The 21552-nt window shown below is 65.1% G+C and overlaps 1 protein-coding gene across 2 annotated transcripts in view; it reads right to left on the bottom strand.

Moving 5' to 3' along the window:
* R3HCC1L (R3H domain and coiled-coil containing 1 like) overlaps window positions 1-20018 on the bottom strand; it is a 44592-nt gene extending 24574 nt beyond the window's left edge. The window contains exon 1 of one of the 2 annotated variants that reach the window (XM_074999357.1): window positions 19952-20018. The gene's annotated coding sequence lies outside the window, so the exon portion shown is untranslated. The remainder of the gene's footprint in view (window positions 1-19951) is intronic. The other variant, XM_074999356.1, reaches the window with a different exon arrangement.
* Window positions 20019-21552: the final 1534 nt, after the last annotated feature.

Genomic DNA, 21552 nt, shown 5'->3' with positions numbered 1-21552 from the left:
CCGCTGGCAAATGGCTGTGCACGACCACCTCCCTGGGGCCTTCCTTCTTCCCCCATTTCAGGTGCACCCTCGCCATGGGCACCTTGAAAGGGGTCCCATCAATTTCCGTTATCGTCAGGTGGGAATTGGGTATCATGCAGCCCGGTGCCACCAACCCGGGTCGGGCCAGCGTCACGTCAGAACCTGTGTCCCAGAACCCCGTGACCTTCTTCCCGTCTACTTCGAGGTGTTTGAGACACTTGCTCCACAGAAGCATTGCCGCCCCCACTCTGTGAACTGGCCTCTGAGCATTTGGTCCCCCTGAGGAGCTGGTCTGTGGGGCGGACTCGGCCCAATCCGAGTGCCCATTGTCAGCACCACCCGCCTTGGCCGCCAGCCCCTCTGGCTTCTGGGACCCCACCCAGTTGACTCCATGACCCCCCGGCCTGCTCAACCTGTCTGGGAGCCTGGGGCACTGGGCTGCTCTATGCCCCTTTCGCCCACAGCGATAACAGCCTGGGTCTTGTTGTGTCCCTCGGGCCGGCTGCTCTGTCCGGGCTCTGTTTGGCTCTCTGGGGGGTGGGTGGCTGGCCCCTCATTCCTGGGCTCGCCCAAGAGGTGGTCCCCTCTGTCGTACAGTTAGGGACCGGTCCCTCTGAGATTCTCGGTTTCTCCAGGACTCCCTCTCCCTCCGGGACTCCCTCTCTCTCCAAGACTCCCTCTCTTTGTGGGGCTCACTTTCAAACCTGGCCCGGCTGTTTGTGAAGTCATCTGCCAGTTTCCCTGCATTGTGTGAGTCCCCTGGCTTCCGGTCCACGAGCCACACCCTCAGGTCAGGTGAGCACATCTCGTAGAATCGCTCCACGACCGCCAGCTCAATCAGGTCCTCTACGGACTGGACTCCCATTCCGAACGCCCACTTCTGGTAGTATTGCTTCAGGCGGGCGGTTGTATCTACATGGGTTTCCTCTGGCCTCTTCTGCGCCTCCTGGAACTTCTTCTTGTACATCTCCGGAGTCAGCCCCAACTTATGCAGCAGGGCCTGTTTGAACCGTTCATAGTCCCCAGGCTGCAGCCCCACCAGCTGGCTGAGCACCGCTGCGCCCTTCTGGCCCAGCAAGGGGGTGAGGTGCCGGAGCCACTCATCTGGGGGAACCTCATGCAACTCACAGGCTCGCTCAAAGGCGGTAAGGAACTCGTCCATGTCCCCTGGGTCCTGACACTGGGCCAGCACGCGCGTCTCCAAGTGACTGGCCACCCCGAGCCGTCTGGCCCTCTCCCCGCTTACCGCAGCTGGGGCCTCTTGGCGTCTCGCCTCTGCCATGGTTCGCTCATGCTCCCGCTCTCGCTCTCTTTCCTCCCGCTCTCGCTCTCTCTCTTCCCGTTCTCACTCTCTCTCCTCCCGCTGTCTCTCTTGTAGCTGGCGTTCGTGCTCACGCTCTCTTTCCCATTCCTGGCGCTCGTGTTCCCTCTGCCGTTCCTGGGCTTCCAGTTCCTTTAATCTCACCTCGAGTTCCAGTCGTCGCAGCTCTGCGGCGGGGGACTCTGCCCGCGATGGACCACCGCTAGCTGAGCGCGACCTGGCAGGCACCGCATCTGTCTGACGGCGTCGAGCCCCTGCTCCTGTCGGAGAATCCGAAACGCTTCCCGAGGCTGACCGGCCACTTTCTGCCGGGACAGGCTCTGCCCCCCTGGATCGGTCATTCTCTTCCAGCTGTACAATCAGCTAGGCCTTGGTCGCCTTCCTCACGGTCAGGCCCCTCTCTCTGCACAGCTCCGCTAGCTCTGCCTTCAGGAGTCGGGTATAATCCATCTCCCCGCTATCTCCCGGGGTATCCACTCACCAGCAGCAGCTGCAGGAATGGCTCTGTTCCCCCTCTGGCTCTTGTGAGACTCCTTCCTTCTCTGGTGCTCAGTCAGCCACTGCTGGGAGCTCATCCGTGGGTGCAGTGCATCCCACTTCTGACACCAGTGTGATGGGGTTCAGGGGTCCCCCTGCACTGCACCCCGTCCGCTGGCAGGAGTGACTCTCACTCAGCAGGTACAACAGAAGGTTTATTAGGCAACAGATGCCCAGTTTCTCACAGAAGCGATGGCATAGCAGCCAGAGACAGTCCTTCCAACCTGTCCTGGGGGGAAGACCCCGAGGGGTGCCCCTCTGGGGTATAGCTTCCCCCTCCTCAGGCTGGCTGCCTTCCAGCTCTCCCTTTTCCTAGCCTCTAACTCCCGCCCCCGATTCAAAACCCAGCTCAGCTCCTCCCTCCTCTTTGTTCAGGCAGAGGTGTTACCTGCCAGTTGTCGCCCCAGGGTCGTCCTTAGCCACTGGGAGCTGCTGCTTGCCTCAGACACCCAGCCTGACTCACACATGCACTCCCCCCACTCCATTACACATGGCCCCACAGAGGCTCTCCCGGAGCCAAGGCCGCACTCGAGCAGCTGGGCCGGCAGCACTCCTCGCTGAGGACTAGCCCCCGGCCTCCGTGCCACCCGGCGCCCGGGCGAACCTCCCCAGAGCTGGTACATCTATAGTACAGGTAAAAGCCCACACCGAGTCTCAGAGTGCAGGAGAACTGACTCTGGGGCTAAGCTAGCAATGTAGATGCTCAAGCAATGGGCAGAGCTAAACCAGAACTGAGGCTGCGTGGAGACAGAACAGACAGTCTCCAGGGGAACTAGATCCAAGGCTGACCCATTAATTATGATCCTCAGTTAACACAACTTCACTTTCCACGTGGCGATGAATGTTCAGGGAGAGACGTGCATATAAATAAAAGAATCTGATTTAAATTTCAAAAGCTTAACACATTGGTGGAAGCAGCCGTGGGATTGAACAGAAGCGATCGCTGGCGCTCGGCTGGCGGGACAAGTTTCCTCTTCCCCTTCCCAGAACACACGAAAGGGCTGTGCCCAGCCTGGCCTCCCTCTCTGCCACAGAGCCAGGGCGAGGGCCGGCCCAGCCAGGAACCGGCTGAGCAAGCTGGCAGCAGAACAGGGGTGTCGGGCGGAAGTCCTGCCATGACCCCAGCATGGAGTTTGCTCGCTTAGGTAGCAACACGGCCCCCACCCACCCAGACTGCGTCTGCCCCGGCAGTACCTGCAGGCCGACCCAGCGTGAGCAGCGTGCCGAGGAAGGACGGAGACGGGAGGAATCAGGACAAGCAGAGCCAGAGATGCAGCCGAAGGTCGGCACAGAGCAGCCACCTCCGGCACACTCCAGCCTGGGACCCCTGGAGCTGAGTACAGGAGCCTCTCCAGCCAGCTCTCAGCTCAGGCTGTGCAGGAGACTCAGCCTCTCTCCCCACCTGCGCCAGGTGTGCCACTCCACAGGGCAGGGACCACACCCAGGGGTGCGGGAGGCGCACGCACCAGGATTCACCTCCCACGAACAAGTGATTCGGCGGGACTAAACATCAGCACTTCTAGCTGATCCCCACAACTGCTCCCTCCTCTCTGACTGCCGGCCGGGGGAGCTCAGCACCGGCCGCCCCCCGGGCTGAGCCGCGGGAGCTGGCCGCCGGGGGCCCCCCGGGCTGAGCCGCGGGAGCTGGCCGCCGGGGGCCCCCCGGGCTGAGCCGCGGGAGCTGGCCGCCGGGGGCCCCCCGGGCTGAACCGCGGGAGCTGGCCGCCGGGGGCCCCCCGGGCTGAACCGCGGGAGCTGGCCGCCGGGGGCCCCCCGGGCTGAGCCGCGGGAGCTGGCCGCCGGGGGCCCCCCGGGCTGAACCGCGGGAGCTGGCCGCCGGGGGCCCCCCGGGCTGAGCCGCGGGAGCTGGCCGCCGGGGGCCGGGGCCTGGAGCGCAGCAGCCACGCGATACGGAGGATCAAGCATTCGGCGGCTTTGGAGGGGCAGGCACCAGGGCCCAGAAGCAGCAGGGGGGTGGCATGGAGAGCCCGGCTGTTCCAATGGAACAAGAGCCTGTTGCAGGAGGGCCACAGCCCAGGGAGCACCCCAGACCCCACCTGGGGCTGTGCAGTGCGGCCTGCCGTCCTAGCCAGCTCTGCAGCGAGTGCGCGGAGCTCTCACCCGCATGGGCTGCAGTCACCGGAGAGAAACTCCAGGCAAGGCACCACAACTTCTCCTCGCAGCAGCCTCCAGAAGTGCCCCCTCCCCCAGCTCCAGAGCCATCCATTAGAGGGCAGTGAGTAATTAGCTGGGCTGTAATGAAGCTCCACTCATCACTGCAAGAATCAATTCCCTCCTGCACATCTGTGCCCTGGGCCCATTCCAGCAGCCTTCCCCCTCTCAGACACCCTCAGAGGCAGCACCCAGCACGGGCTGCCCCATGCCGCAGGCAGATGCCAGCACACCCCAGGGCACCCAAGCTGGCGGAGCAATCACACACATGGGGCTCCCACAGGGAGAGCACAGAGACCTGCAGGAGAGGTGGGAAAGGTCACGACTACCCACTGTGCTGATGGGGAAACTGAGGCAGCCACATGCACTGGCCCAAGGTCACAGAGCACCACCACAGCAGAGCAGGAGCAGACCTGGGAGTCTCCCTGTCCCGTGCTCTGACCACTAGACCACGCCGCTTGCAGCCTGGCCCGCAGCATGGCGGAACCCTGCTCGCCCACCGCACCTTGCGGGCAGAGATTTATTTTTCATCGCCGTTGGCACAAAGAGGCACCTTGCTATCTGCCAGGCCCCAGGCCCCTATCAATATGCATCAGGCAGTGCTTATGGAGACAGATGGCTCAGGGGTCTGTCCTGTGGTTCGGGGGAAGGGAGCGTGGGGGAGGGGCGTGGCCTTGTGATGAATCACTGCCCACGCTGGTTGGGGCATTCATCACCGGCCGCTGTCAGGTAAATCACTGGAAAAACACCTCTCCAGTAATTAATGTGAAGTGACGGATGGACAGCTCCCGGGCCCATTAATCTGGAACCTCAGAGCCGACCGAGATTATGAACGGCAGGATGCAGAAACTGCCGGCGGATCAATAGGGCCAGGAATTCTTCCAAGGCTCTCATTTCCGAGGCACCTCCGGTGCATTAGGCTCCTTCCCCTCCCCCCAGCGAAGAGAGCTCCCTGCAGAACCAGCAGCAGGGCTGGCGCGGAAGGCCGGCTGGAGAGGGACCAGACAGGGCCCCAGCTGGCTCCCACCAGGCTCCGGTGCTGGGGGACAGCTCCCATGGGCTCCTGGCAGGGCCCTAGCCCCCGCGAACGCGCACTGCCCCGGCTCGGCACAGCCCACAGGGCAGCGGTGCCGGGAAGGCAGGCTCACGCCCACAGCAGGCCAAACCGCAGCTGCACTCCGCGGTCGCGCTTCAGCCACAGCCCGGCGGTCGGTTAGAGAGGGTCTCACCCCGCACCCGGCTGCTGCACGCCGGCGCCTGTGTGCACTGGGTGGGTCTCACGGCTCTCCCCGGCCTGCAGCAGTCCAGGTCCACGAGATGGAGACACGCTCGGGCACTCACACCACTGGCCAGCCCAGCCCCCGTCACAACGCTACTGGAGACCAACAGGAAAGCGCAAACATTGTTGCAACCCCTGTTCTCTGTTTGCACTGAACCTTGTGCCGAGCGGAGCGTTGCGTGCGAGCCGGCGCCTCGCCGGTTCCTTCTCACTGCTCACACGCCTGCCGCGCGCTCGCAGGCGGCGTTACACGCATCGCCTCTGGGCTTGTGCTGCAAGGGTTTGTCTCGTGCGAGCCGGCGCCTCGCCAGTTCCTTCTCACTGCTCACACGCCTGCCGCGCTCTCGCAGGCAGCGTTACACGCATCGCCTCTGGGCTTGCGCTGCAAGGGTTTGTCTCGTGCGAGCCGGCGCCTCGCCGGTTCCTTCTCACTGCTCACACGCCTGCCGCGCGCTCGCAGGCGGCGTTACACGCATCGCCTCTGGGCTTGCGCTGCAAGGGTTTGTCTCGTGCGAGCCGGCGCCTCGCCAGTTCCTTCTCACTGCTCACACGCCTGCCGCGCTCTCGCAGGCGGCGTTACACGCATCGCCTCTGGGCTTGCGCTGCAAGGGTTTGTCTCGTGCGAGCCGGCGCCTCGCCAGTTCCTTCTCACTGCTCACACGCCTGCCGCGCTCTCGCAGGCGGCGTTACACGCATCGCCTCTGGGCTTGCGCTGCAAGGGTTTGTCTCGTGCGAGCCGGCGCCTCGCTGGTTCCTTCTCACTGCTCACACGCCTGCCGCGGTCTCGCATGCGGCGCTACACGCATCGCCTCTGGGCTTGCGCTGCAAGGGTTTGTCTCGTGCGAGCCAGCGCCTCGCCGGTTCCTTCTCACTGCTCACACGCCTGCCGCGGTCTCGCATGCGGCGCTACACGCATCGCCTCTGGGCTTGCGCTGCAAGGGTTTGTCTCGTGCGAGCCGGCGCCTCGCCGGTTCCTTCTCACTGCTCACACGCCTGCCGCGCGCTCACATGCGGCGTTACACGCATCGCCTCTGGGCTTGCGCTGCAAGGGTTTGTCTCGTGCGAGCCGGCGCCTCGCCGGTTCCTTCTCACTGCTCACACGCCTGCCGCGCGCTCGCAGGCGGCGTTACACGCATCGCCTCTGGGCTTGCGCTGCAAGGGTTTGTCTCTGGGAGGCTCCGCAGGCGGCCTGGCGAGAGAGGCTCCCAGTCACGGCCGGCCACAGCCGCACCCACAGACAAAGGGCCTCACCAGGTGCCAACCCACCGCCGCGGAGCTTGGCTGGAACCTGCCGCCCAGCAGAGCTAAGGGCGGATTGCCTAGAAAGGCCTGGGGCAGGTGACAGGCTCCAGCTGGGAGAACAGTGGGACTCGCTCCATGTGGGCCAGGGGACGAAGGGGCCCTGAGAGCTCCTCCGTTGGTCTTCACTGCAGCTCAGCACTTGGGAGCATCTCTGCTGGGAGCTGGGCCCGGCGGGGTCGCCGACCCGGGCTGACGGCGGGCGTACTCCAGAGACGTTTACGATCACCGCCTGCCGCAGCCTGCGCCACGCGCTGCGCCGGGGTGGGGTGGGGTGTGCAATGCGATTGCTTCTCCACTCGTACCTCCCCTGTTCTCCTCTCTTGGCTAGCGACCCTCTCGCTGCGAGGGGCCAAAGGACAGGCCCGGCCTGCTCTCTGGGTGAGGCCGAGGTGCGCGTGGCCCTGGGGACGTGGCTGGACGAAGCTCTGTGGCTGTGGTGAGACTGGTTTTCACACCCTCTCTCACGTGAGGAGGGGACGGGCGGTGGGCGGGGAGCTGGAGTGTGCCAGGGAATCGTGTGTGACTCTCGCTGGCCAGCGTGGCGCACAGAGGTGCTGGCTGTGTCTGGCTTGGTGCCCTGCAGTGGAGGGCCCCCAGGCTGGGGCTGGCAGAGCCCTGTTTTAAGCAATGCGCCCTGGTTTGGCTCTTTCAGTGGTGTCTGGAAAACCCGCCAATATTTCAGTCCCACTCTCCCCGGCTCACGCCTCGCGCCATGTCCAGAGGAGCCCCGTCCCCACGCAGCAAGTGACAGCCAAACAACGGCGCACAGCTCGGCAACTGTCTTGCTACAGCCAGGTGCCAGCTGCACAGCTCTGGAGGCGGAAGCTCGGGCCGCCCTCCCTGCCCAGCGCTCAGCCAGGGGAAGGGAAGGGAGCACCCTCACTGGCCTCCATCTAGGGGCCACTGGTACCAGCTTGGCGGGATCCACCACCCGCATCAGGCGGAGGCCTCAAGCCCTCGCCAAGAGGCCAGCCAGCAGCCAGCCGTGCGATGGGAAAGGCCCCGTGTCCCAGGCAGGACAAGCCCTGGAGCAGACGACTAGAAGCCAGCCCCTTTGCTAGCTGGAGCTACGCATGCAGCCCACGTCACTCCACTGACGCAGCAGCCCCTTCGCCTTATCGACTGCACGACACCAAAGCCGCCCACAGCCTGGGACAGTCAGTCGTTTGTCAGCACCCAGGCACGACCCACCTTCACTCCCAGGGGCCGTGCAGCCTTCCTCAGGGGCAGCTGGGGGGGAGCTGGCTCTGGCCTTTGCCATGGACTCTGTGGCTTTCCTAAGCCAGTGAGCTGCCTTCCCCCAGAAAGGCCCCATCTGCCTGCCCCACGCAGAGCCGTGCACTGCCATCCACCGATGCCCTGGAGCCAGGGGCTTGAGACCTGGCAGGGTCGGCCACGCAATGGCCTGCCCTCCTTCCCCACCGTGGACAGGGATGTGGTTAGGGAGGAACCTTCCTTTGGCGCTGCTCAATCTAGGGAGTCAATGAGCCACGTTAATGCTCCAGCTCCAACAGCAGCAGCTGCTCCGTTAGCTGGGGAAAGGTAGGACCCCCAGCACACCCTGCCCTGCCCTGCCCTGCCCGGGGCAGCGCTCCAGCACACAGCAGCTCCCCAGTGGCACAGGGACGGAGCCTGCGCTGGCTGCCCTTCCCGAGATCCAGCCGCGCTCAGCAAGAAACAAGGGCAAAGTCGTCAACCCCCAGGAGATCTCTGGCCCGGGTCAGCTTTCAGCAGGGCGTCCACAGCCGCTGCTCCATGGGCTTCTCCCCGCCAGCCTCCCCACTCCTGGGCTGGTCGCAGCCGAGCCAGTTCTGCCCCTCAGGGGACAGTGCCATTGTAACCACCTCCCGCCACCCCTGGGAGCGCCAGACGGAAGGAAAGCCAGGCCACGGCTCCGCAGTCGCACACCTGGCGGCAGCGGGGCTCACAGCCGCGCTCTCGAGGGAGCGGGACAGCCAGAGCCCCCACCTGCGTGTCAGCACCCTGCAGGGCACGGGAAGGGAGCCGGCCAGCCCCACATTGCACAGCAGGGCCCAGCAGAGCTCTCCGCGGCGACAACCAGCTGGGTGGAGCGTGCGCCCTGGGGAGACAGCACACATTACCCCACTCCCCAGCCCCACGCCACTGCCACACACGCGCCCGCGTCCTACGGAGCAGCCTTGCCCAGGCCAGCAGGGCTCCGAGCCACACCTGCCAGCCTGGGGTGGGGCCAGCTGAGCCCAGGCCACTCAGCTTTCCCACCCCGAGTCGCCGACTGACCGCGTCCGCCAACCCAGGTCCGCACGCAGCAGCTAGGACGAGCCCCCACGCCGCACCCCAGCAGCAGCACAACACACAGGCCCAGTCACCTCCAAGGGGAGACGGCCTGGCCAGGATTTACGGCCTTCCTGGGAGAGCTGCCCCCATGCACCTTGCCTCCCCCAGCCAGACGGGGCTCAGTTAGCAAGCGCCTGGTGCTGGGAGGGGCCAGCCTCCGCCAGCCACTTCTCCCCTGGCACTGCCTCGCACCCCTCCTGCGCCAGAGCAGCCGCCCCTCCGGCTACACACGGGCAGGACAGTTATCGCCAGCGGCCCCCTCCCACGTCTTCCCTCCCGGGGCAGAACAAGCCTTGTTCTGTGCTCCGTGGCCTGCGCGGACGTGCACCACCAAGGGGCGCACACACGGCCGGCTGCGGGCGCTCACCTCCCCAGCCGGGCACCACCCGACTCTCTCGTGGGCGGCTGCCCCAGCGCTCAGCTCACAGGGAACGCGGCTCCTCCCCGTACGGACATGCCCAGCCCAGCCCGGCCCAGCCAGCATGAGTCAGGTGCTGCCCTCGGGGGCCCCGACAGCGGGCGCAGAGCGGGCAGGCACACGGCTGCTCGTCACGGGGCCAGGGGCAGCCCTGCAGCTCTGCTGGCGGGACTCTAGAGCCTCCGAGGGCGCAGAGCCTGGCCCGCAGGGCGCCCGCCGCAGCGTGCAGAGGTGCAGCTCCCAGGGGAACGCTGCCCGTAGCCCCGGCCCACTGCTCACGCCAGCGCCCTGCCTGGTCACACCGCCCCACCCACGGCCCCCACGCCAGCACCCTGCCTGGTCACACCACCCCACCCACGGCCCCCACGCCAGCACCCAGCCCTGCCACACCCACGGCCCCCACGCCAGCGCCCTGCCTGGTCACACCGCCCCACCCACGGCCCCCACGCCAGTGCCCCGCCCTGCCACACCCACGGCCCCCACGCCAGCGCCACGCCCTGCCACACCGCCCCACCCATAGCCCTCACGCCAGCCCTGCCACACCGCCCCACCCACGGCCCCCACGCCAGTGCCAAGCCCTGCCCCACCCACGGCCCCCACGCCAGCGCCCAGCCCTGCCACACCCACGGCCCTCACGCCAGCGCCCCGCCCTGCCACACCGCCCCAACCACAGCCCTCATGCCAGCCCTGCCACACCGCCCCACCCACGGCCCCCACGCCAGTGCCAAGCCCTGCCACACCCACGGCCCCTACGCCAGCGCCCTGCCTGGTCACACCGCCCCACCCATGGCCCCCACGCCAGCGCCCCGCCCTGCCACACCCACGGCCCCCACGCCAGCGCCCCGCCCTGCTACACCCACGGCCCTCACGCCAGCGCCCAGCCCTGCCACACCCACGGCCCCCACGCCAGCGCCCTGCCTGGTCACACCGCCCCACCCACGGCCCCCACGCCAGCGCCCCGCCCTGCCACACCCACGGCCCCCACGCCAGCGCCCCGCCCTGCCACACCCACGGCCCTCACGCCAGCGGCCTGCCCTGCCACACCGCCCCACCCACAGCCCTCACACCAGCGCCCCGCCCTGCCACACCGCCCCACCCACAGCCCTCACACCAGCGCCCCGCCCTGCCACACCGCCCCACCCACAGCCCTCACACCAGCGCCCCGCCCTGCCACACCGCCCCACCCACGGCCCTCACGCCAGCGCCCAGCCCTGCCACACCCACGGCCCTCATGCCAGCGCCCCACCCTGCCGTAACGCCCCACCCACAGCCCTCACACCAGCCCTGCCACACCGCCCCACCCACGGCCCCCACGGCAGTGCCCAGCCCTGCCACACCCACAGCCCTCACACCAGTGCCCCACCCTGCCACACCGCCCCACCCACAGCCCTCACGCCAGCCCTGCCACATCACTCGACCCACGGCCCTCACGCCAGCGCCCAGCCCTGCCACACCGCCCCACCCACAGCCCTCACACCAGCCCTGCCACACTGCCCCACCCACGGCCCTCACGCCAGCGCCCAGCCCTGCCACACCCACAGCCCTCACACCAGTGCCCCGCCCTGCCACACTGCCCCACCCACAGCCCTCACGCCAGCGCCCAGTCCTGCCACACCCACAGCCCTCACGCCAGCGCCCAGCCCTGCCACACCGCCTCACCCACAGCCCTCACACCAGCCCTGCCACACCGCCCCACCCACGGCCCTCACGCCAGCCCTGCCACACCCACAGCCCTCACACCAGTCCTGCCACACCGCCCCACCCACGGCCCTCACGCCAGCGCCCAGCCCTGCCACACCCACGGCCCTCACGCCAGCCCTGCCACACCCACAGCCCTCACACCAGCGCCCAGCCCTGCCACACCCACGGCCCTCACGCCAGCCCTGCCACACCGCCCCACCCACGGCCCTCAGCTCCAGGCTCATTCACACTGCACCGAGCAGGAGACATTCCACCTCTGGCACGGCTCCTCCAGCCCCAGCCAAGCAAGCGCCACGAAGGGGAGCCCAAAGGAGCCCCATCCCGCGCCGCGCACAGGCAGGGAGCAGGGCTGCGAGGGAAGCTACACCACGGCCAGCCCGTGAAGGCTCCGGCTCTGCCCCCAGCCACACACACGGCAGAGACTGAGACCGGCCTGGCCTGACAACTGCGGGGATGTGCCTTTCTGCTCGGCTCCAGTCACCCCAGGGGCTCCCACCAGCCTCAGCCAGGGCACCCCCGAGGGCGCAGGCAGACAGACCAGCCCAGTGACGGCCAAGGGCCAGCGGGTGCAGCAGCCTGTCCTTCAGCTGCCCAAGGTATGGAAATCCAGCTCTGCTCGCTGGGTGAAGCGACTTCCCACGTCAGCCACAGGCAGCGTGGAGCCGGGGCCGGGGCCGGTCCAGTTAGAAGAACCAGGCCAGGGCTTTGCCAGGCTCCAGTAGGTGATGGGTCACCCCAACAACAAGCAGAACGACTGCAGGCGTGGGAGGAGACGTTATAGGCGAGAGACCCACCCGGCGTTTCACCCGGCTCCTGCCAATGGGGCGACGCAGCCGGCCCAGGACGCTGCCCACGGGAGAGGAAGCGCGTGGCCGGGAAGCAGCAAGCCACACCACCAGCCACCACTGGGCCTTCGCGGTCGTCGCCAGAGAGGAGCCACCGACATTCCCATCCAAGAGCAGCAGCTACGCTGACCAGCCTCTGGCCGCCTGCCCTGTGTCCCCAGCTCCCCATCTACTTCCCCTCTCTCAGCTCTTCCCCGGCTGCCTAACAAGCCTGACACAGCCGGCCCAGGCAACTCCCCCTGCGTGCCACCGTCCACAGCCTGCGGCCACAAAGAGCAGCACCCAGACCAGCCTGCTGGCAATAGCCGCAGGCCAGGCCAGGGTTCAGCGTGAGGGATCACCCTGTGTCTGAGCCCCAGCCCCCCAGCAGCAAGGGCGGGAGGGGGCCAGCCCCGAAACAGGAGCTGCTCTCCCCACGGTGGCTGCTCTCTTCTATCCTCCCTCGCAGGACAGAGGCCCGGGCACCAGCCCAGCCCCGCTGTCTCCCGGCTCCCCCGCGGTCCAGGGGCTAAGGTCAGCAGCTAACCAAACCGGGCCTCCACTCAGTCTCGCTAGGGCAGATGCTTCAGGAGTTCTGCCTCCTTTTGCTCCTCTTCCACAGCGGGCTGCGAAGGCGGAGGGAAGAGCCTGCAACAACAGGGGAACCACCACCTGGGGTGGCTGGGCCCTGGTGACCTCTCCGGCCCCGCAGCAGGCAGCCTTGGCTCCCGCCCGCGCTGGGAGGCACCCCCGCCCTGACACCACAGCCAGCCCAGCACCAGCAGGCTGGCAGGACCTGTGCTGCAATGGGGCGCACACGGTCCTGTAGAAGGGGGCTGGCCTCAGCAGGAGGCCCTCTGGCTGCTAGGAGTGTGCTGGGCACCGTGGGACTCGGCTCCCCGATTGCTGGGCCCACACTCAGCGTGCCAGTTCCTGGAAAACCGTGAAGGTGCCACCCTCCCAGCCGGCTGCCTCATTTCCTGGCAGGCCGGGAGCTGTATTTTTAGCCTTCGAGGTTTCTAGTTGCACTCGATCCATACCTCCATCAATAGAGCACTTCACCTTAAAGCCTTGGCAACCAAACCGGGACAGCAACACCTTGGGCGGGCGTGGGGAGGGCGGTGCGCTCCCCACCAGACTGGGCTGCAGCAGCAAGCCAGCAGCGGAGCACACCGCCCAACCCCGGCCCCGGCCCCGGCCCGAACACGCCTGCCCGGCCCCCCTCCAGGCAGGGGCTGCTGCAGGCGGGCGGCCGGTGCCACTGCAGCACTCAAATGTGCCAGCATCGCTCTCCTCAGCGGGGACCCGCAGGCGCTGAGCAGGCCAGGTCCCAGAGCCCTGTGGATTGCAGAGCCTGTCCCATCACCTGGCACAGCCCAGCGGTGCCCAGCGCAGAGCCACGCACTGGCCCGGCGCCCCCACAAGGAGCTCTGAGCCTGGCAGACAAGGGGCTACCAGGGGAGCGCCTGAGTCCCCTACACCTGCCGTTCCTCCCACGTGCCCAGCCCTTTGCCCAGCAAGCTCACACCCTGGGGGCCTTTGGAGCTCAGCGGATGCCTCAGACTCTCGTCGCAGCCTGCCCAGCTGACTGAATGCCAGGCTGCACCAGTGCTGGCACAGGCGAGCCTGCGCACGCTGGCAAAGCCCCCAGGAGTGCAGACACACACCCAGTCCCAGCTGCTCCCCTGTGCCAGGGCATCTCTCAGGGCCACCCCAAGCAGCGGCCAGACTGCTAAGCGGGCGCTGGGGGGGTACTGCAGACAGAACATCTGCCAGGAGCAGTTTCACAAGGCCAGGAAAAGAGGCCTGTGAACACCAGGGCCGGAGCAGGTAGTGTACTGGGAAGGGAGGCACCCTGAGCACTGCTCAGGGCCACAGCATCTCCCGCCCTGCACCACGCCGGAGTAAACGCACCCTGAGAGGTGCAGCAGGCACCAGTCCCACAGCCATTCGCTGCAGATGGCCAGGCCAGCTCAGAGCAACAGCCCTCCCGGCTCCGCGCCCAGCCTCCTGACACCTGCCGCGTGCTGCCCAGAGGAGGGCAATTACTGAATGACCCACCCCACTGCTAGTCCCCATGTCCGACAGTCAGAGGACCAGTGGCACCCGGATCGGGGGCTGTCCCCCGGCCACCCTGGCTATTAGTGTTTGATGGACCTGGTCTCCAGGGACCGAGCGGACTCTGTTCTGAACTCAGGTGGGCGTTTGGTCTTCACAGCGCTCTCCAGCAACCCGTACCGCAGGCGGCCAGGGCCCAGCGCGCAGACGTCCCTGCTCCTGTAAGCCTGGGACTCTTCTCACGTGCCGCTAACACAAAGGCGGGGGGCACAGAGACTGGGAACAGCCCAGAGGATGAACCCTGCCAGTCTCACTGGGTGATCCCTGGTTCCTCTGTCCCGAGAAGGGGTCAGTAACACTCTCTCCACAGCAGTCACCATCTTCAGCACCTACCACGACCCCACCTGCCTCTTCCACCTGAACGGTCCCCATCCTTGTAATCTCTCCTCATCCGGAAGCAGCTCCATCCCTCGCCAGCTCTGCTGCCCCTTCCGGTTGTAACAGACTTTGCTGGCGCCCGGTGATCAGAACTGCTGCAGTACTCCAGGTGTGGGAGCAGCAGCGTGATGTACAGCGGCACTGCGAAGCTCTCAGCCCTGTTCCCTGCCCCTTTGCCGATGGCTCTGAGCCCTCCGGTAGGTTTCCGGAACGCCGCAGCGCACCAAACGCACGTCTTCGCCCAGCTGCCTCTCCCGAGCCGCCAGACCCTCGCTCTGCGCGAGCACCGGGGACGGGGTTTTCCAGGGCGAGCCATGCGGCACTTCACTCGAATTTCAGCAGTTGTGTGAGCTCCCTCTGTAACTTCGCAGTCTGCTTCGGGCTTCACTCTCCTGGACAGATTTGTATCAGCTGGAAATTTTGCCTCCTCACCATTGCCCCGTTTTCCAGATCACCTACCAGTATATTCACAGCACTGGTCCCAGTACAGACCACTGGGCAAAACCACCACGGGTCGAACCTCTCTAATCCAGAACTCTCTCAGCCAGCAAACTCCACAATCCAGCATGACGTCAATTAGCTGGATGACCACTTATCACGGGTGCGGCCAAGTTTCCTGTGGTCCCATAAATTTTACTTCCAGCCTTCAGTCCTGGCTCTCAGTGTTCTGGGCTGCTATTTAGCTGTAATTTACCCCTAAGTTTCTCCTCAGAGCCCAGCCAGCAGCGGGAGTGTTGACACATGCTAGACACCACTGACCTCCTGTCGTCCGGCACCAGCCAGGTCCCAAGAGTACCGGACGAGAGAGGTTCAACCTGTAGTTAGTTTCCTCTCACCTGTCTGAAAACTGACCATTTCTTCTGACTCTGTTTCCTGTCTTTTAACCAGTTACTGATCCAGGAAAGACCCCTGCCCTGCTACCCCAAAACTGCTTAGTCTGCTTGAGAGTCTTTGGGGCAGGATCCTGCAAAAAGCTCTCCAAAACCCCAGGTACACTGTTAGCCACCGAATCTCCCTTGTCCACCTGCTTGTTGACCCCCCCCCAGAGTTCTCACCCATGGGGGAGTTTCCCTTCACGGATGTCAGAATTTTGCTCTTACTTTCAGCCCACCGCACTGGTGCTTTTACGCAGTCCCCAGGCAGCCTGCAGGCACGTCACGCTTAGGACTCTTCTCTCTTTCCACTTAACCAGCTGCCTCACCGTTTTTGTGCCATTGCCGCGAGTGCTGCGGTGCTGGGCTTCTGTGGCGCTTCCCACCCTACAAGGGTAGGGAACGTAACTACTTTCTGGTCGCGCTCGGTGACACGGGGGAAAGACACTGAATACCTTTGTGACCTCTCTGTGCCCGGGGCTCTCCTGTGCGCTGCAGGGTTACCTGGGGTGGAGGAGGCAGTGCAACCAACCACCCCGGCGGCCCGGCTCCCAGCGGAAAGCCAGGCTGCGCTTGCCCGGCTGGCAGCACAGGACTGGGCAGTGAGGTGGGAGGAGGGGGCTGCAGAAAGCAGTCAGGGCACCTGAACTGGGTCGGAGCAGTCAGAGGGAGGAACTAGGCCCTCCTCCTTCTCCTCTGAGCTAACCAAGAGCTTCCTCTCTGCGCCCAGCCGACCAGGAACCCACCTGTGTGCCCACACCGGCTGCCTCCCTAAGCTTGCAGGTCTCCCTCAAGGTGCAGCAGGGGCCCAGAGCCTGGCCAAAGGAGGGGGAACTGCCTGGCTCACCCTGGGGGAAGAGTGGGCGCTGCCCACCGAACGGCTCCTCCCAGCGGCTGCTCCAGAGCTGGGGCCTAGCACCACTCTGTGTGCTGGGACTCCGCCACCAAGCAGGTCAGCTACACTCATGTCTTGGATCAGGGCCTAAGCTCCAGCAAAGACTCACTCAAGAACTGCCTCTCCGTGTGGCGGCGCCCAGACGCCTCACTCAGCGCTCTGCTCGGAAGTGACGTGTGCCCGCTCACTATGGGGTCGCTGAAAGTCACCGTGATTACCAGGGTTTCTGGCTAACCACAAACACCGTCATCACCCTGGCCAGGCCCGCGGCCGCACTCCCACTAAGCAAGAAGAGAATTTCCACCCGTTGTAATCGCTCTTCAAACCTGTCCGCCTTTTGACTTTGCTCCCTTCCCCATCAGCGTGTCCCAGGCTGCCAGGCCTACCTATTTGGTACCCTAATATGTCAGCACAGTGCTTACCCTATCAATGTCCTCGTGCCCTACAAGTCCACCCTGCAGAGCATTCAGACCTCTCACGCCTGTGCACGCGTACATCGAGAAGGACTGCCCTTCCACGTGCTCCCGGCACTCGCCTGCCCCAGAGACAAGCAGCGTACTGCACTGTTCTGCAGCTGCCCAGCTACGGCCCAGACCCCCTCCAACCCCACCAGACACACCGGCGAAGGGCCACACGTACACCCGGACGGCATCAGGGAGAGGTAGCACTGAGCATGCTAGCAATGGAGAAATGGGGGCACTGAATCCACACACACAGTCAAAACCTCGTCAGTTTTTAAAAGCCTGCCCCTGCCTGGAGGCCCCTGCCAACTGCGGTGGTGTTAACATGCATGTCTCTGCCCTGGTGCTGGGTGAAAGAGACACTCAAACAGCTGGGAAGTAAACTGCAGAGGGAACAGAGTGACGGCTAGAGTGCTGCCAGAGGCACACAGGAATCTCACTGGAAACAGAGATTTCAATCAACCCTTTCCCTGATGCTCTTAAGAGATACCCGTAACAATGGAAGGGAAACATTTTCAGACAGGAGTGTGATTTGTAAGTCAATACCAACCCTTCAAAGCTGCAGGGAAGAGAAAAGGCAACAAAAAGCAGAATGAGTTAATGACATGAAGGGCTAAGGGGAAGATGAAGGGATTTTACAAATATATCAAGCACAGGATCGGCACTAGAGAGAAAGTAGGTCTATTAATAAATAAGGAGGGGAGATAAAATTAACAGTGACACAAAAGAGGCTGAGACTATTTAAATGTCTTTAACCACCCCAATAAAGACTTGTGAAAACAGCTGCTGGTAAAAGAAAATAGAAACGGAAGATCGCTCTCTGTAAAATCAGCTGGTCAGGGTGCCAGGCGACGTAGGTGATCAAGAGTCAGCTAATTTATGCAGCAAACAACAGACAACATTGTTAAAACCCGTGGCGCTCTGACAGGAGTGAAAACCGTAAAGGAGGGCTGATTTTCTGTGCAGACAGAACAGCCCTGACCCCTCTCCCACGGCAAATCCAAACTCAACCCCAAGGGAAAGAACCGAACAAAGACGCAAGAGACACTCTGCATATGCAAATGCCCAGCAACAGCCACAGAGATGGCCAGAACATGACTCACTTAACTGGGATTACTTCCGGAGCGCGGGGACAAGCACAGCAGACCCAGTTTAACTGACCATCTGGGTGCCCTTTGGCACTGACTCACCTTTGACCTGACTAATGAATTATAACTAAATGTGCAGATGAGCCAGAACAGAGAGGTGTTGCAAGCACTGCAAAGAGCAGATAAATAGCTCAAGGAAACCTAGCAAGGTTGGAAATACGGGGGGAATTCAGCCTGGGGGAGTATAACCAACACAGCCAGGGAAACCAATCCAACCCAGACATTCCCTGGGACCCCCAAGAGATTCATGGGCTGCCAGCAAAGGGGAGCACACTGGCCATGCTGAAAGCACCCGCATTATCTCAAGCTACAGACACACCCCATCCCAGACCCCTGCAGGCTGAGACCCAGCTGGGCCCATCGGTACCAACACAGCCTGGCAAACTGGGAATTCTGAGACCAGCAACAGACAGTCTGAAAGGCTGGAGCCGGGATGCTAAGTAGAGGCTGTAGACAACCTCCCCTTTCTCCAAGCCCCCAAACTCCTCCTGACTGGCACAGACCCCTCCAGCCTTGAGCCTCCCCCAGCAGATAAAGGGTTAACGGAGGGCCGAACCAGGGCTGGGGTGGGGACGCCATTCTCAGCCATGGGCTCTTTGGCTCTAGCTCCATGAGGAACGACCCAGGGCAGCTCTGCAGCCTGTGCAGTACAGGGGTCAGAGCAGACAGTCACTACACTCCCTGCTCTTGGGACCTATGTGAACCCTCACTGACCCCCAAGGGGCTGACATCAAGTTCAAACCGCTGGAGCCTGGGCCTCTGACCGCACCCTCACAGCCCCCACCTGGGTCATGTTTGGGGTTCCCCCGCCCCCAGCCCACACACAGCACCAGCTGCAGGCCCCTTCACCCCCTCCCCACACTGGCTCGGCAGGGCCCTGTCAGCCTGCACAGACCCCCAGAGCCTGCAGAGCAGCACACCTGCCTCCCCTCTTCTGCCCGCTGCCTGCGGAAAGCTCCGACACCCCCACGCGGGGCTAACGCAGAAGGGAGGAGCTGGCCCCAGCCCCAAAGAACTGGCAGCCCCACTGAACGGGAGTCCATGAGCAAATGCCGATGGGGCCTCTCCCACACTGAGAGCTGCCTGCCCCACACAACCCCACCTCAACCGCACAACCTCATGCATCTGGGGCAGCCTCCCCCGGCTCATCACCACGCCAGGGGCTGCCTGACCCGCCCGCCCGCCTCTCACCCAACCCTCCCACACAACAAGAGCTTCCTGCACCCCCCACCCCAGCTCACCCTCCTGGGGGGTGCCCGCACTGCCCACCCCTACCTTACACCCCCCCACCAGGTGATGCCAGCACCGCCCATCCCCCAGACCAGGGGCAGCTGGCTCTGCCCTCTTCCCCAGACACCCTGGCTCAGCGTTCAAAGCGCCGTTGTGATTTCAGTGCGTCCTCCAGCCCAGGCCCTGGCTCGTCTGCTAACGCGGAGCCCTGACCCGCTCTGAGGACAAAGGCGGGGGGGGCAGGACGAGGACAGGCCGAGGGCTGGCAGGAGACAGTGAGAACCAGACTGGCTGCGGGAAGGACGGGCGCATGATTTATGAGGGAACGGGAGCCTGGAGCTGTCTGTGGAAGGAGGCTGGGTGCTGCCCAGGGACATCATATAACTTCCTCCTGTCCAGGGCTCTGACAACTGGCATCTCTGTAATTCAATAAGCTCTCAGGAGTTACAGGGCTTCGTCCATCCTGCCGGCTCCTTCAGGCCCCAGGCAGCAGCTCGCGCCACCCCTCCCGGCCCACTGCGTGGGGACGGGCACCTCCACTGGCACCCCAGCCTGGGGCGCTCGGCGCCCGGCCTCGAGAGCAAAGCCCCGGGGGGTGCGCAGGCTGGCGGCACCAGGGACAAGGGGCTGCAGGGGGTCAGCTGAGCACAGGGCACCGCTCCCAGGTCGCACTCCAGCGGCAGGGAGGGCCTAGCTGGCGGCACAGCCCGGCACGGCCCGGCAGAGCCCGGCACAGCACAGCCCGGCACGGCCCGGCCCGGCACAGCACAGCCCGGCACGGCCCGGCAGAGCCCGGCACAGCACAGCCCGGCACAGCACAGCCCAGCCCGGCAGAGCACAGCCCGGCCCGGCCCGTCTCCCGGTCCCCACGCGGGACCCACTCGGGGCTCCCCGGACACCGCCTCGGACCGGGCTGGGGGGGGTCCGCGGGGGGGCGGGGCCCGGCGCTGCCGGTTACCGGGTGACGCGGCCGCTGGAACGGGGCCGCCGCCGCTGCGTCCTCCCGCCGCTTCCGCCCGCCGCGGGGGGCGCTGGGAACGGTAGTGCCGGCCCCGCCCCCACGCGTGACCCCGCCCCGGGCGCGAGGAGCAGCGACGGGCCGGGCCGGGCCGGTCCCGGTGCTCGGGACCCCCCGCCCCGCCCCCCCGGGGGCCCCTGCGCGCGTAGAGCGGCGAGGTCCGGGCGCCGGTGCCGGGGTTGGCCGATCAGGGGAGCGGGGGCAGCAGGAGGGGAGCGGGGGGAGTTAAGAGTCGGATAAAACGAAGCACGTGAAGAGTCCGGCGGCCGGGCCGGGCCGGGCCGGGCCCCCGGTGCTCGCGAGCGGTGTGAGCGCACAGGGCGGTCCCGAGCAGGCTGCCGGAGCGGCGCGTGTGCCGGGAGGCTTCTCGGGCCTGGGCCGCGCCCATTAGCTCCGCGCCGGAGGGCGGCGGCGGCCTGTCCGGTGCGCGGAGCGCCGGGGCGTTGCTGGCGCAGGACGGGCTGCGCTGCTCGCCGCGGAGCAGGAGAACGTGGCTCCGCCGGTTCGCTCCCGCGACGGCATCTCCAGCGCAGATGCGGGGGCAGATGCGGCACTGGGGCTCGCTGCAAGGACGAGTCCCGGGAGCGGTGCCCCTGCGGCGTGGCTGGTGCCTGGTGCTGAGAATCCTCCTAAGTTGGGAGGTTGGTGAAGCCGGACTTGCTCATCGTGCTCCCTGTTCTGTGTCAGACGCCTCTCTCCGTTGGGCCCGGTGCAGTGGCCCTGCCCGCTCTCTGCGGCACGGCAGGGTCTGGGCCTCTCTCCCAGTCACTGAGGCTCCTTCTCCCTATGTCAATCCCTAGCCCCAAGTCCAGGCTATCTTTGGGCCTGCTTGCTCCAGCCTCAGCCACGGGGCCTCTCTTCCCAGGTCCACTTCCACACCTGGTTGAAGTGGGTCTGTCCCACGGAAGCCCATCACCTAACAAATGATTGTTAGTCTTTAAAGTGCTCCAGGACTGCTGGTTTGTTTTCAGGAGACATTCCTAGGGCAGAGGGGATTCCTGTACCAGGAGTGGCTCCCCCTAGGGAAAGCAGGATCATGGGGGGGTCCAGCAGCAGCTGGAGGTTCCCCAGAGGTATCGCCCCAGGCTGCTGCGCCTGGCCCATGAGGACCTGCTCTCAGAGCACGCGGCTGAGGCTGCTTCAGACCTTGGACTGGCCGGGGATATTGGTGGCCGTGCAGTGGAACTGCTGGGCCTGCGGCTCCAGCCAGAGGGCGGGGAGAGCTGGAGACCAGGGGAAGCTGCTGTGAGGCGCCTGCCCGTTGTAGAGGAACCTGCCCAGATATAGTGGGGCGCACCAGCAAGGTGATCTGGACGGGAAGAAATCCACCCTGGTGGTGGTGGATGTCGCTTCTTGGAGGCCGTGGCTCTGTCCTCTGCCGAGGCAGACACAGTGGCGATGCGCTGCTGGCCATTTTCGGCTGGGTGGGGTTCCCCAAGGAGGGCCTCAGTGACCTGGGGCCTGACTTCACGTCCGACTGCTCCACTGCTGGCAGGAGCAGCCTGGGATCCAGCTGTCCTGGGCCTCGGGGCATCGCTCAC

Source organism: Carettochelys insculpta, chromosome 7, assembly GCF_033958435.1.
Source record: "Carettochelys insculpta isolate YL-2023 chromosome 7, ASM3395843v1, whole genome shotgun sequence".
NCBI classification, from domain to species: Eukaryota; Metazoa; Chordata; order Testudines; family Carettochelyidae; genus Carettochelys; species Carettochelys insculpta.
Note: the sequence above shows the minus strand (reverse complement) of the source record. Positions and strands in the feature narration are given on the sequence as shown.